Here is a 15,689-nt window from a genome sequence, read left to right on the forward strand (position 1 = left end):
AGACTCCAGGACCTCCCACATCTGACACCGAGCACAGAAAACTGGCCTCACACTGACACTACTTCCTTTCCGCAATTAACACAGGTAAACCTCCCTTGCCTCTTCCCGTTACTGCCTAAGCCCATTGAGCCAAAGCTCTATCACTCTGCCGCCTCTCACTCCGCTGCCCGCTGGATATGGCGGTCTTCTTTTTAAACCTTTCACGCTCTACTGGCTGATGTCATGCACCTGTGCAGTCTCGCCTCTCTTTCATCCCGAGTAGTAAAAAACTCCCTTTGCTCCAAAAAAATATCAGCTATTCACTCGCAGCCTTCTTGCTCTGTAAAGATATACAGTACATATACACACTAAAGATATACATATGTTGGTAAAAGCGAAGTGCCCGAGGAATATGTGGAACAGTATGGCCCAGGGGATGCAGGATGGTACATGGGCAACTTCTGGAAATGCCAGCAATGAAGAAAGATATCACTCTTTTAAAGGGGAAGTGAGGCAGTGACTGGGGGTGGGGGAAGAGGTGAGAGTAACTGGGGAGCAATAATGTCAGTGATTCAAAGAGCTGATGAGACACCCATGGATTATGCAGAATGTAAATATTGAGCGTATGTGGAATATTCAGGGCTGGATAATCCAGGGAGCGACGACCATGTCTTCCTGAAAATGATGAAGCAAGGGCTGAGCTCAACAGGAAGTTTTAGATTTAGGCATAACGGTGGGGTCGACCTACTCTGTGATAAGTTTTGTGGGCCAGTGAGATACACCAAAGTGTAAGAGACATTGCAAAGTGGCTATAGGGGATGCAGCTGCTGTGATGTCCCAGAGGGTTTGTTTTGTTTGCTGGCGGTTAGGACACAAAGCAAGGAACTGCTGGAATAGACGTGGGAGGGTAAAGGAGTCACACAGCAGAAAGGCAATCCCTCACCCCACTGGCGCCCAGTCTGATGGTCTATCAGATCATAGAGCTGGTGAAGACAGCTTCTAGGTCAGAAAAAGATGTGGCGGCAGCCCCCACTGCCAGTGCTGGTGACCTGTGGATGTACACAACAGCATTGTTAAGGGGCCAGCAATGCGATACGTTAGTTGATACGAGTGCAACAGTCATCAACAACAGCAGCTCTGAAACAGCACCTTTTAAGGTTGAGACCAGGTTCAAACAGGGGTGCATGGTTGCCCCCAACTCTGTTTGCCGTTTTTATTGCAACCATTCTTCACCTGAGAGGCCAACACCTCCTACAAGGCGTCTAGATTCTCTATCGGACAGATGGGGGCTCGTTAACCTCAATACGTTCAAGGCAAAGAGCAAGGTGGTAACTACTTCCATCATGGAGCTCCAATATACAGACGAGAACGCTATCATAGCTCACTCTGAGGAGGATCTGCAGTGTGTAATAGATGCTTTTGCCGGAGCATACAGGCTCTTGGGACTTGATCTAAACATCAAGAAAACCCAACTCCTGCACCAGTCTGCTCCAAATCAAGCTCCTGAACCTCCAACTGCCCAAGATGGCAATATCCCTCTGGAGAACACTAATCATTTCCCACATCTTCGCAGCCTTCTTTCTTCAAGAACCAACACTGACCCTGAAATGTCACAGAATTGGCTGTGCAAGTGGAGCTTCTGTCAGGCTAAGAAAGAGGGTTTTTGAAAATCAGGATATCAAGACCAACACTAAGCTTCAGGTCTATAAAGCTATAGTCCTCCCCTCCTTGCTATATAGAGCGGAGTCATGGACAATATACAGCAGGTACACAAAATCTCTAGTAGCTCGCCATCAAAACTGCCTCCGAAAGATTCTGAGAGTTAGCTGGAAGAACAGGCATACTAACTCCAGCACCCTGGAGGAAGCTAACATTAATTCCATAGCCACAATCGTGACTCAACACCAATTGTGATGGGTCGGCCACATCACCTGTAAGCCTGAGTCCCGCCTCCCTAAGCAACTCCTGTTCAGCCTGTTCGAGGTTGCAAGGGGCATTCCTGGAGGGCAGTAAAAGCGGTTCAAGGACAATTATCAAGACCCACCTGAGGAAAGTGCCACATCAACCTGAATGAATTGGAGAAATAAGCACGGTATTGGAAAAGCTGGAGGAGGACGGTCTATGAGGGAACTGCATAGCTCGAAGAATAACTCCACCATGCGATTGAGACTATGTGGCTTCAATGTAAAGAGACTGGGAAAGGCCTAACCAGCTACCTCTACCACCACTTCAATGACCTACACCAGCCTACACTGCAACAGGACTTGCAATCATCTCAAGATCCACAAGTGACCCGATCAGCCACCAGCAGAAGAATCATACTCGACTACGAGATGATGATGATGATGGTGATGATGATGATGATGTTAGTTGACTCAAGGGCATCGGTATTGATAACTGACCTACAATTGCCAACAACCGGGGAGGCTATTTATATTACTGGTGTAGGAGGAATAAAACAGTAAAAGCAGGAAGAAGCAAGTCACAAATACTCAAAATCGGCTGAGTGCAGCTTCCAGTGTATTTCTAGGTCTGTCCAAATAATGACGGTACTATTCTTGGACTAAGCATCTTAAGGGAAGCAGGAGACATTATAGAGATACAGGAAAGGGAGAAATAATATGGACAAGCCAGGTGCAGCGAACATATATAACCAGAAAACACAATACAGCCAGTGTAGACACACTGACAGCTGTTCAGGGTATAGTGAAGGAACTAAAACACCAGGGGATACTCAGAGAAAATGCATCAACTAACTCGCCTGTAAAGAAGCCTGATGGATCATATCAGTTAACAATAGACTATACCGCCCTTAATAAGACCACAATGATACTTCATCCTATTGTGGCGACTCCTGCAACAATCCTGAATGCCTGTCTCCAGGACATAAGGTTTTCTCTGTCCTGCATATCGCTAATGGATTTTGGCGGCTCCCCTTAGCACCTGAGTCCCAAGACAGATTTGCCTTCACCTTGGCTGGGCAGCAGTATTTCCAGAACAGACCCCCCACCGGGATTCCACAATAGTCCAGCCATTTTTCATAAGGTCATGGCGCAGACTTTGGAAAAGCTCGATCTAATGCCCTACTGGTCGACCATCTTGCAATATGTAGATAATCTAATTGTTTCAAAAGATGAAGCAGGTCATTTAGGGGCGAAAACTAATGTTATGGAGATACTATGAGATTAGGGGTTTAAAATCAGTCCACATAAGGCTCAGAGAGGAAAGGAAACTGTACAGTACCTAGACTACATCATTTCCCAGGGGAGGAAGGACATGTCAGATGACAGACTTTTGGCAATCAGCTTCATGCCCTCCCAGTAAACGTACGCGGATTGAGGAAGGCAATGGGCCTACTCAATTACGGCCATAATTTCATACAGGGTTCTCAGCACTAGTGCCTCTGATACAGGCCTTGATTAAAGGAGGGAAGCCTCCGGGAGGAATGAAGGCAAGGCCGGATCAGGAAAAGGCTTTTACAGATAGCAAGAGATCCCTGATCTCTGCACCCAGGCAAGGATTACCAGATGTGGCTCGTCCCTTTCACCAACACTGCAGCAATGAGGGAGGTACTACCACACTGTAGTGATGCAAGACCATGGGAACACAAGCAGACATCCCACCCTGCAAAAACTCATTTCAGGGAGGTAGCACCATCAATTTGCGGGAGACTTCCGGGAGAGGTGGGATGTCTGCAATAGAATAGCTCCTTAGCAGCTGGCCAGCTAGTTTAAATAACATTAGCTATACTAATGAACGAATGACACCTGTTAAACTCACCTCAACACGTCTTTTACAGTCTTAACATGGGCAATAGAAAAGTCACTGTTGCAAACAGCGCAGCGAGCAACACTGTCATTATTTTGAACCCTATTAGGCAGGGGTACACTTTAGTGTAGTCTGGGGTGACGTACGTTTTATATTTTTTTTGGAACACTCTGCCATGGCGCGTTCTCGCTCGCGCTCTCTCTCTCTCTCGTGGTCACTCGCGCGCTCTCAAGTGTTCTCGCTTGCTTTCGCTCTCGCTCGCGCATTCTTGCTTGCTTTCTCTCTCGCTCTCTCGCGCGCTTGCTTGCTCTCGCTCTTCCTCCCGCGCACTCTCTCTCGTGGTCGCTCTCATGCTCTCTCTCGCTTGCTCTCAAAAATATTGATTTCCGTGATATTGTATATAATTTGCAGGCATCAGGGAGCCACTATTAATATGCGGGAGACTCCCAGGAACTTCCGGGAGAGGTGGGATGTCTGCACAAGGCCAGAGGCCTATCATTCAAGGAAACAGACAGTAGGACTCCCCTGCTGCGTAGCAGCTTTAGAATTCACCGTGTGGGCAGTGTGAGTAGATGAACCTGTTGTAATGAGGGGACAACTCATACTACATACATCAAACCATTGCAGAGCTCCTCAATACTGGGAAGCTGAGAGAAGTCATCAACAACAGAAGGGCAGGTAGTCAGCACGCACACCTAATACAACAACTGCTGAAAGCAGTGAGTCTGCCAGGAGAGGTGGTGGTAATTAAAGTTAAAGCTCACCAGAAAGGAGAGAGCGACGAGCAGAAAGGAAAAGAGTGGGCAGGTAATACTGCAAAGAAGGCAGTAAAGGAACAAAAGGAAATTGAAATTGCAAGTGTGCAGGAAGAAACGACAGAAGCCAGTTTAGTAAAATTATATGAAAAGGAGGAAGAGAACAGAATGAGAAATGGAGCAGAAAGGGAACAAAGGAGGAACCAGATGGGAGCTGGACACACGGGCAGGAAGGGGTCATGGTGGCCCCACCATTATTAGGCAGATACTCCCAAAGTTATATCATGGGGTGATACATCAGGGAAGGCAGAGCATGATCATTACCCTCTGGTATAACCCCAGTTAGGGCATAAAGCTACAGATGGCAAATCAGTCACAGCCGAGGGGACCCTAGAAAAACATCCAAATGGACTTCACGAGGCTTCTGCAAAAAGCATGGGAAAAGCTACTGCCTAGTAATTATGGATCACTTCACCCGGTGGGTAGAGGCTTTACCAGCAAGAGACTGCACTGCTGCATGTATTCTAGTTCAGAAAATCCCCCCAGGGTGGGGAACCCCATTTCAGGTGGACTCTGATATGGGAGCACATTTCACAGGGAAAGTGATGAAGGAAATGTTCAAAGTTCATTTATTATCAACATATGCATACATTATACAACCTTGAGATTTGTCTCCTAACAGGCAGCCACAAAACAAAGAAACCCAAAAACAACCCCATATATATGAAAAAAGGCTAACACCCAGTGTGCAAAGAATAAAAAAAAACACATCATGTCCACAAGAAAATAAAATAACCCATAAAAGACCAAATGTGCAATAGAAAAAAATATCATGCAAACAGTAACCGCAAGCAAATACAGGTGGCGCCGGTTTTCTGAACATTCGCTTTACGACACCTCGCTGTTACAAAAGACCTACATTAGTCACCTGTTTTCGCTAGCAGCGCGTGCCCGAACAGCTAAGTTCATCCCCCGGAACTGCATTCTAGCCGGCATTGCTTAAACACGTGCTTTATCACGACTTATTTTGTGCATCTGTTAACAAGATGAGTTCTAAGGTATCGGAAAAACCTAAAAGAGCTTGTAACGGTGTTACACTTAGCGTAAAACTAGACATAATTAAGCGTTTCGATCGTGGTGAAGTAAGTAAGGACATTGTCCGTGTGATGAACTTGCCTGCATCCACCATTCGCACTACTTATATGCAGAGAGAAAGAATCTTGAAAGTTGCCGATGTTACTCTTGGTTCCGCTCGTATCAAAGTGGTTTCTCTTAGTCAGCATCCAATAATGAATAAAATGGAGAGTCTATTGCTTGAGTGGATTGATGGGTGTACAAAGCGTGGTGTTCCATTAAGTTTTCTTATAAAGGAGAAATCAGTCAGTCTTTTTAATAAGCTGAAACAGAAAGTACTGGACGATGGTGATGAAAGTGTTGCTAAAGTGGAATTTAAAGGTAGTCATGGGTGCTTTGATCAGTTTCGGAGGCGAGAGCAGCTTCATAGTTTAAGCCGTGGTCCCCAACCTCTGAGCTGCGGACCGATACATTGCCGCGAAGAATGAAGTGGTGCAGCAGTAGTCAGAAGGCACCCAGCACATCTTTAAGAAAAAAGCCGAAATAAACAAGCTAATTAATTAGGTGCCACCCGGCATGTAAATCAGAGGTGATTGCCGATTGCGTCAGGTGGTTATTTGTATAAGTGTTTAACTGTGATGAAACTGCAATTTATTGGAGTCTTCCCGATTCCAGTAAGTGAAACTACACTGTACATACATTATTTCTATTTTATATAGGCTGTGTATTTTTATGTGTTATTTGGTATGATTCGGCAGCTTCATAGCTTAAAGGTTACTGGAGACAGTGTTTCTGCCGAGAGCGCTTCTGCGAGATTTTCGCTGGGCTACACAGCTCTGCAGAAAAGTATTTCTACTTTATACAGGCTGTGTATTTATCATATTATTCCTGCTTTTACTATATGTTACTGTTATTTTAGGTTTTATGTGTTATTTGGCATGATTTTGTAGGTTATTTTTTGGGTCTGAGAACACTCAGAAATTTTTCCCATATTAATAAATGGTAATTGCTTATTCACTTTACGACATTCCGGCTTACGAACCATTTCATAGGAACGCTCTACCTTTGGATAGCGGGGGAAACCTGTAGCGTTTCTGAACTGAAGTCTGCAAGAGTCGCACAGTTCAGTGCAGAGCCAAGTAAAATCACTGCTCCACAACGTAAATTGGCCTGTAGCTCACCTTGGGCCCTGACAGCCTGATCTTTCCAACACCTTGACCTTTTCAATCTGGCCTGTCACTTAGCACACCATCTGAACATTGGGTTCTGCCACTTTGAGCAGTGATCTGACCCAGCCCATACCTTGGCTCGGGCCATGACACCCTGACCTTTTCAATCTGGCCTGGCACTATGCAACTCACCTTCTTATTGCCGCCACAGATAGAGCAGGGGATCAAGTGTACCGATTATCCGTGTAATGACAGAGAACCTAAGAGATGAACACCAGACCTGACCACAGTTGATGGAAGCACATCCATAGGAAACGCGAAGGCAGAAGACACTGACAGTGTAACAGAAACCCATGAACAGCATGCTAAAGTGTAATGGTAATTATACTCTAATGAAGGCTGGTTGCTGGAGGTAGTTGATGAGTTGATTAGTACAGAATAGAAAAGATATTGGAGAAAATAGATGGGGAAGGGTTTAAGTTAAAGCAGAGACAGCAGCTTCCACAATTTCAATAGCATGGTAGACCGAGGAAGATTGCACACGGCATCTGAAGGCAGTCACCCTCAGCCTGAATGAGGAGTGAATACAAATGAGCTGGGCCCTTTCACTGTGCTCAGGCCAGTGATCGATTGGATAGTTTGGAAGGGGGTGTCACCAGGAAAAGATCCTTGCAGACATTCAAATAGAGACCACCCCAACCCCTTCCTGTACATCGATGAGAGGGCCTGCGAGCCTGATGCACTTGCCTTGCTGGTGCCCCCGGAAAGACAGAGTTTTAGCTACCAGGAAATGAAGAGGTGAAGAGGAGGAATGTGGTTGAGCTGGAATCAGCCTGCAGGGGAAGAGCCAACAAGCATACAAACAAAGACACATTTTGAAAGGCTGTTGTCCAAATTTCTGGAACAATCTCTCTACTTAGCATTTTGTAGACAGCGATTAGGGATGATAGGGTAAATGTAGATACACATAAAATAATTGGGGGGGGGGAGGGAGAATTCTGAAGCAGGGCATTTCTGCTGCCTAGTTGAATAGATCCTCCTAAGATTGGCCTTTCCAGGTACAAAATTTATTCTTGTCCAGGACGGCCAAGAGGAGGGACTGTTAGAGTGGTTTTTTGTGCACATTTACATTTAGCAAATGACTTTGGCCACCAGTCTTCATATGAATTCTGGATTTAATCTGGTGTGCAGCTCTGAACAGTGAGTTTCTAAAGTCCGTGAATCACAGACCAGACAATGCTAATTAAAGTTCAGTTGGATTTCTATAGTGTGGGTGCCAGTCGGGAGGTGTGGAGTTTGTGTGTAGTTTCAAAGAAACATTGTCGACACAATGTAAATAGTCCTTTGATGTTCAGCACATAATATTTTGAGCCAGCCAGACCTTTCGACCAAAAGCATCTCCATGATGCCTGCTGTACCTTGTTTTGTCAAACAAAGAAGATGCTTCATATCTATCAGTAATTTTCTCCGGTGAGTTCATTCATACAACAGGGGGTGATGTCCAAGATTAACCAGGTAAACAAGCCAAGAGATGAGTAGCAACACACATCAAAGTTGCTGGTGAAGTTGCTTCGTCAGGGCCTCGGCCTGAAACGTCGACTGCACCTCTTCCTAGAGATGCTGCCTGGCCTGCTGCGTTCACCAGCAACCTTGATGTGTGTTGCTTGAATTTCCAGCATCTGCAGAATTCCTGTTGTTTGCGTTTAAAGAGATGAGTAGGAGAGTCTATCACAATCAAAAAGAGGGAGTCCATCAGAAAGAGGAACAAGACACTATTACCAAAAGAGATAAAGGATATCATTAAATTGAAAGTAGATATACAGTGGAAAGAACTTGTGGCAGAGCAGAGAACTGGGAAATTTTTAGCATTCATCTGAAGACAAAAAGGCTCAATAAAGGGAGAAAATGAATTAATTGTGACAGAAAATGTGCAGTTGCCATATTATAAAAATAAGGGGTGCTATGTGTGGATTCTCCAGAAAATAAGGCTGATCAATTATTAGAGAGGAAAAAAATTACATATGTTGAACAACACACATAAAAATTGCCGGTGAACGCAGCAGGCCAGGCAGCATTTCTAGGAAGAAGTACAGTCAACATTTTGGGCCGAGACCCTTCGTCAGGACTAACTGAAGGAAGAGCTAGTAAGAGATTTGAAAGTGGGAGGGGGAGGGGGAGATCCAAAATGATAGGAGAAGACAGGAGGTGGAGGGATGGAGCTAAGAGCTGGACAGGTGATAGGCAAAAGGAATATGAGAGGATCATGGGACAGGAGGCCTAGGGAGAAGGAAAAGGGGGAAGGGGGAAAAACCCAGAGGATGGGCAAGGGGTATAGTGAGAGGGAGAGAGAGAGAAAGAATGTATGTATATAAATAAATAACGGATGGGGTACGAGGGGGAGGAGGGGTATTAGCGGAAGTTAGAGAAGTCAATGCTCATGCCATCAGGTTGGAGGCTACCCAGACGGAATATAAGGTGTTGTTCCTCCAACCCGAACGTGGCTACATCTTTACAGTAGAGGAGGCCGTGGATAGACATATCAGAATAGGAATGGGATATACGTTGAACTATCTTTTTTTGCACCAATTTTCACTGTGGAAGATGTTGTTAGCATCCCCAAAATCCCACACAGGCCATTTTGAAGTATCTAATAGAACTTTCAGTTACAAGAAATAAAGTTTTGGAGAAACTAAAAGGGAAGAGGAAGAAGAAAAGGGGGCTAAAGGCAGATAAGTCATCAAGACCTAACAGAATGCACACTAGTGGGAAGCACCATCAGTTGTAACTTTCCATAACTTAATCAACTCCAGGTGGTTATCAGAACATTAGAAAACAACAAATGCAAAAATACAAAGCCCTTGCAACACACATAAAGTGCTGGAGGAACTCAGCAGGCTAAGAGAGAGAAAGCGAGAGAGAGAGAGCGCGAGAATGAATGCAAAGCTCTTGTTCAAAAAAGGAGAAAAGCAGAAGGTTTGCTAGTTTAATGGCTATTATTGGCAAGGTGCCAAAGTCAATAATCAAAGCAGAAATCACTTATTTAGAAAAAAATGAATATAATTAAACATAGTCAACGTGGTTTTGTGCAAGGTTAATCACATTTGACTAGTTTGCAGGAATTCTTCGGTAATGTAACAGGGAGGTTTGAGAGAGTGTATTTAAACTTCCAAAAGGCATTTGACAAGGTGCCACAAAGCAAGCTGGCACACAAAACTAAAAGCTCATGTACCAGAGGAAGTGTGTTACACGAGGCCCTCCATTGGCTGGGGTTGACCATGGATATTGCATCCTAGCTGCCTACGTGATACTTAAGTATGATATGGAGAGAAAGCAGTTGCACATGCAGCAGGCTCCCTCTCTCCATGCAACTGATGAATCCAAAGGAATGGCAGAGACGGATAGAGTTTGGCACCAGTAGCATTGCAGGAGTTGTTAATCAGCGTTGAGCTCCAGCTCTGGATTCTCCTCCCCCCCACCACCCACCCCAGTGGGTATTGCCACAAAGCAGCAGAGGATTAAGATCAGAGTTTTCCTTCTCCTAGATGAGCTGCTAACCATAGCTGATGAGCCACACCTGCCCAAAGTGACTGGCTTGAAGGCATCAGTAACCTGCCTTTCCCCTTCTCCTGTCAGTAGAAACAGTTCCACTGGGTTTAGTAGCTAAGCCACACATGAAGGTCAGGAATTGAATTGAAGGTTACAATGAATTGAAAACTGGCTATCGCATCAAAAAGAGCTGGAATAAATTGGTCCTTTTCAGACAGCAAAGCAGTAACTTGTGAAGTACCAGAGATCAGTTCTTGACCCTGCCTTTGTTTGTTATTCACATTATTGACCTGGAGGAAAGAACCATCCAAGGTTTCCAAATTTGCTGCTGATGCAAAAGTAGGAAGAAAGCCCTGCTGTGGCCCTGCAATGGGATAGGGATAAACTGAGTGAGTGGGCAAAAGACAAGCAAATGAAGTTTCACGTGGGGAAATTCATGGTCATGTGCTCAGTAAGATAAATCAAAAGGCAAAGTTGGTGAAGCACAGGGGAATCTAAGACACAAAAAGCTAACAGACAGGTCCAACAAGTAGTTAAGAAGCCAAACATTACTTTAGACTTCATTGCAGAAGAATTGGAGATTAAAAAAAAAAGTAGGCTTTGTTGTTATTGTACAGGGTACTAATGAAGCCTCACACGAAATAGATTTGGTCCCTATCCAGCTGGAGAAAAAAAATAGCCAAATTGGAAGCAGTACAAAGCACATTCACCAGCTAATTCATGGAATGAGAGAGCTATTACTAAGAGATGGAATAATTTGGACTATTCCTTGGAGTTTCAAAGAACAAGGAGTTACCTTACTCAAAAACACATTATTCCAACCACTGAGCACATCTACATGTAATACTGTTGTAAGAAAGCTGCTACCATTATTGGCGATCCCCACCACCTAGGCCACACTCTTTTCTCACTTCTGCCATCAGGTAGAAGGTACAGGCACCTCACCAGGTTCAACAACAATTACTACCCTAGAACTATTGGGCTTCAGAACAAAAGGGGATAACTACACTTACTTGCCCATTGAGATGTTCCCAAAATCAATGATCTCACTTTAATGACTCTTTCGTGTTATCTAGTGTTTTCGTTAGTTATTATCATTTATTTATACAGGTGTCCCCTGCTTTTCGAACGTTCGCTTTACGAAACCTCACTGTTACGAAAGATCTACACTAGTACCCTGTTTTCGCTAACAGAAGGTGTTTTCACTGTTACGAAAAAAGGCAGCGCGCGCCCCGAGCAGCCGCTCTCCCCCGGATTCGGAACGGCATTCTCGCCGGCATTGCTTAAACACGTGCCTGTGAGCATCCGTTAGCAAGATGAGTTCTATGGTATCGGAAAAGGCTGAAAGATCTCATAAGGGTGTTACGCTTAGCGTAAAACTAGACATAATTAAGCGTTTGGATCGTGTTGAACGAAGTAAGGACTAGCAACACACATCAAAGTTGCTGGTGAACGCAGCAGGCCCTTCGTGTCTCGGCCTGAAACGTCGACTGCACCTCTTCCTAGAGATGCTGCCTGGCCTGCTGCATTCACCAGCAACTTTGATGTGTGTTGCTTGAATTTCCAGCATCTGCAGAATTCCTGTTGTTTGCGGAAGTAAGGACTAAGTGAGTTTGGCTTGTGGAAGCTGACGAAGATGACGTTGAAGAGGTTTTGGCATCCCATGACCAAGAACTGATAGATGAAGAGCTGATGCAATTGCAAGAGGAAAGGATAACAATCGAAACCGAATGAGTAATGATAAAGTACGACTTTAATTTTGAAAGGGTACGTCGGTTTAGGGGATATTTGCAGGATGGTTTGAGTGCTTACAAAGAACTGTATGATAGAAAAATGCGCGAGGCTCAGCAGTCAAGCAAGCCTTCCACATCAGTCACATCAGATGATGAACCTCGACCTTCGACATCGAGGCAGGCAGTCATAGAAGATGAGCTGCCTGCTCTAGTGGAAATAGACGACGAGATGACACCCCAGTGTCCCACCACCCCAACACCCAGGCCGCGGACAGATACCGATTCGCGGAGAATGCAGTGGTAGACGGGAGACACACAGCACATCTTTAAGAAAAAAGCTGAAATAAACATGCTAATTAATTAAGTGCCACCCGGCACGTAATTGTCGGCCCAGATCAGAGGCAATGCAATCGGAAATCGGCACTGATCTGGGCCGCCAATTACGTGCCGGCAGCACTTAATTAATTAGCATGCTTATTTTGGCTTTTTTCTTAAAGATGTGCTGGGTGCCTCCCGGCTACCGCTGTACCCCCGCATGCTTCGCGGATCGGTATCAGTCGGCGGCCCGGAGGGTGGGGGCCACTGCACCACCCCAACCTGCGACGACTCAGTCTAACACACCACCATCAGTATGCTCGCTCTCTTCCCAATTCCAGTAAGTGATACTACACTGTACATATATTATTTCTACTTTATATCGGCTGTGTATTTTTACGTGTTATTTGGTATGATTTGACAGCTTCATAGCTTAAAGGTTACTGGAGAGCGCTTGCGCCGTGTTTTTGCCAACGGCACTTGCGTGAGATTTTCACTACGGAGAACAGTTCAGGCAATGATTGTGGAAAAGTATTTCTACTTTATATAGGCTGTGTATTTATCGTATTATTCCTGCTTTTACTATATGTTACTGTTATTTTAGATTTTATGTGTTATTTGGCATGATTTGGTAGATTATTTTCGGGTCTGCGAACACTCACAAAATTTTCCCACATAAATAAACGGTAATTGCTTCTTTGCTTTACGACATTCCAGCTTACGAACCGTTTCATAGGAACGCTCTACCTTCGGATGGCGGGGGTGGGGGGGGGACCTGTATTTGCATTTGCAGTTTCTTGTGTTCTGCACTCTGGCTGATCTTTCATTGATTCTGTTATAGTTACTATTCTATAGATTTGCTGAGTATGCCCACAGGAAAATGAATCTCAGGGTTGTATATGGTGACATAAATGTACATTGATAATAAAATTTACTTTGAACTTTGACTCAACAGATGCCTAACAGAGTAAAAGTTAGGCTATTTTCACTCGTGGGAGAATCTTGGAGAATACAAACAGTCATTTAACTGATTTAAAACTCGTAAGTATCTTCTCGCAGTTGCTGGAGAACCTCTGGAATTGTCGGCCTCGGAGGTTGGATCATAAAAATTAAAGTGGTATTGGATAAATATTTGATAATTTGAAGGGAGGCATGTAGAAAAGGTGCAGAAATGGTGTCAAGACCAGCCATGATCTTATTAAATGCTGGGGTAGGCATGAAACGCTTGAGGGCCTAGTTCCACTCCACTTTTTTCACATAATCTATTTTCACTTATCACAGGTTTGTTTTCATATTTCAAATTGTTTTTTAGTTCTCCTTTGCCAAGTCTTACAATGCTCCTTATCCTCAGATTTATAGTCATTTCTGTTATTTGACTTGTAGAAAAATAGTTATGTGGCAGAGTTCATTAAAAAGTGGTCTTCAAGTCACACTTAAGGAATAATGATAAATTTCAAAAATAAAAGATCCTTTTATTTTAATCTTAAAACCAAATGTGTTTCATTTATGATTGGCAAGAGAAATTAAAGTCAAAGGAAGAAACTTAATATTTCATTATTAAGGTTGCGTCCTCATGCCTTAATGGTTTCCTTCAGAAAGATTTAAGACCCAAATTATGCATGGAGTTACATCACTTTCAAATTCAATATCCTACCTTCCTCAAAAGGCCATTTGATTAGAAGATTATCAATTAAACTTTTCTCACTACCTAAAAAAATTCCAAAATTGCTTTCTTCCTAGTTGGTTCCTCACCATATGACACTAGAGAACAATCTTGTATATAGTCCACAATCTCTTTTACAATTCCCTGCAGTCACCCAAACTACTGAACTATTGAAATAATAATAAGTAAGCAATAAATATTGAGAGCATGAGATGAAGAGTCCTGAACAGCGAGTCCACAGGTGGTGGGAACATTTCAATGATGGGGCAAGTGAAGTTGAGTGACGTCATCCCTTTGGTTAAAGATCCTGATGGTTGAAGCTGCCTGACAGAACAGCAACCCCATTTTGTGTACTGTCAAGGAAACTTGGACCAAAAACATATACACCCTGGCTCTTGTGCCTCCACCTTAATACTGCTGACCTGATGAACCCAGTCCACATACAGTACATGATTAAAGTCCTCATGGTTACTGTATCACACATACCTAATTTATACTGATTTGTCCCACCCAAAATCACAAACTACAATTTGAAGACTTATAAATAATGTCTGCCAATATTGAACTTTGCCATGTCTTACTCTGTTCCAAACTGACTTATAGTTCTACATCATAACCTGCAGAGCCAAGAAAACTTAACACATTGAGCTCTTCCTTTTTATTCTGCCTTATCACCTGTACTTTTTCTAGAAGTCAAATATCATTGAACATTCAGCTCCCATCTTTTCCAAAATAGAATTAGGGTCATACCATTAATTCATCTTTCTTGCTGCAAATACAGTGAGCATTAGATATAGTGTCAATTCAACACCTACTACTTTCAATACTAGGATCCCAAGTTGCCACTTGCCTTAGCTTCCCCTATTTATTTTGCCTACTACTTGTCCAACTTCTAATTCCTGCTTTGGTGTTCCTTTCCAATTTTTTGAGACAGCGCGGAATAGGCCCTTCCGACCCTTTGAGCTGTGGCGGGGGGGGGGGTGGGGAGAGAAGAATACACAAAGAAAATGCACATGGTCATAGGGAGAACTGACAAACTCCTTACTGACGGCAGTGGGAAATAAACCCGGGTCGCTGGTACTGAAAAGTGCTGTGCGAACGACTACTCAACCGTGCCATTCCCAAATTTCCTTGGAGATTCCAAACCTCTTGCTTTCGCCTCCCCAACAGCACAAAACACCAACCACCCAGCCCAGCAAATACTGGCTCCAATCCTAACATTCTAGTTAATACGTGTTCTACTTTCTCCATGAACTGTCCCAATGCCTCAAATCTAAAAGCTTCCCACCTGGATATCCCCGTGCAGCCACATATTAGTTACTCTATCTCTGTACTTGTTACATGTGGCATTGAGACTTCTACCATAAAGATCCTGCTTTTGTTAAACCTTTTTCCAAGCTCCCCAGAATTCATCCTTTTAGCCATCTACACCACTGGTATTATTAAAGTCCACAATCTCTTTTTACAATTCCCTGCAGTCACCTAAACTACTGAACTATTGAAATAATAATAAGTAAGCAATAAATATTGAGAGCATGAGATGAAGAGTCCTGGACAGCGAGTCCACAGGTGGTGGGAACATTTCAATGATGGGGCAAGTGAAGTTGAGTGACATCATCCCTTTGGTTAAAGAGCCTGATGGTTGAAGCTGCCTGACAGAACAGCAACCCCATTTTGTGTATTGTCA

At 43.9% G+C, this 15,689-nt stretch overlaps 1 protein-coding gene across 2 annotated transcripts in view; it reads right to left on the bottom strand.

Annotated features, from left to right (window-relative positions):
- snx4 (sorting nexin 4) overlaps positions 1–15,689 on the bottom strand; it is an 86,062-nt gene that overhangs the window by 69,531 nt on the left and 842 nt on the right. The window lies entirely within an intron of this gene.

This window comes from Mobula birostris, chromosome 6, assembly GCF_030028105.1.
Source record: "Mobula birostris isolate sMobBir1 chromosome 6, sMobBir1.hap1, whole genome shotgun sequence".
Classification (NCBI taxonomy): domain Eukaryota; kingdom Metazoa; phylum Chordata; class Chondrichthyes; order Myliobatiformes; family Myliobatidae; genus Mobula; species Mobula birostris.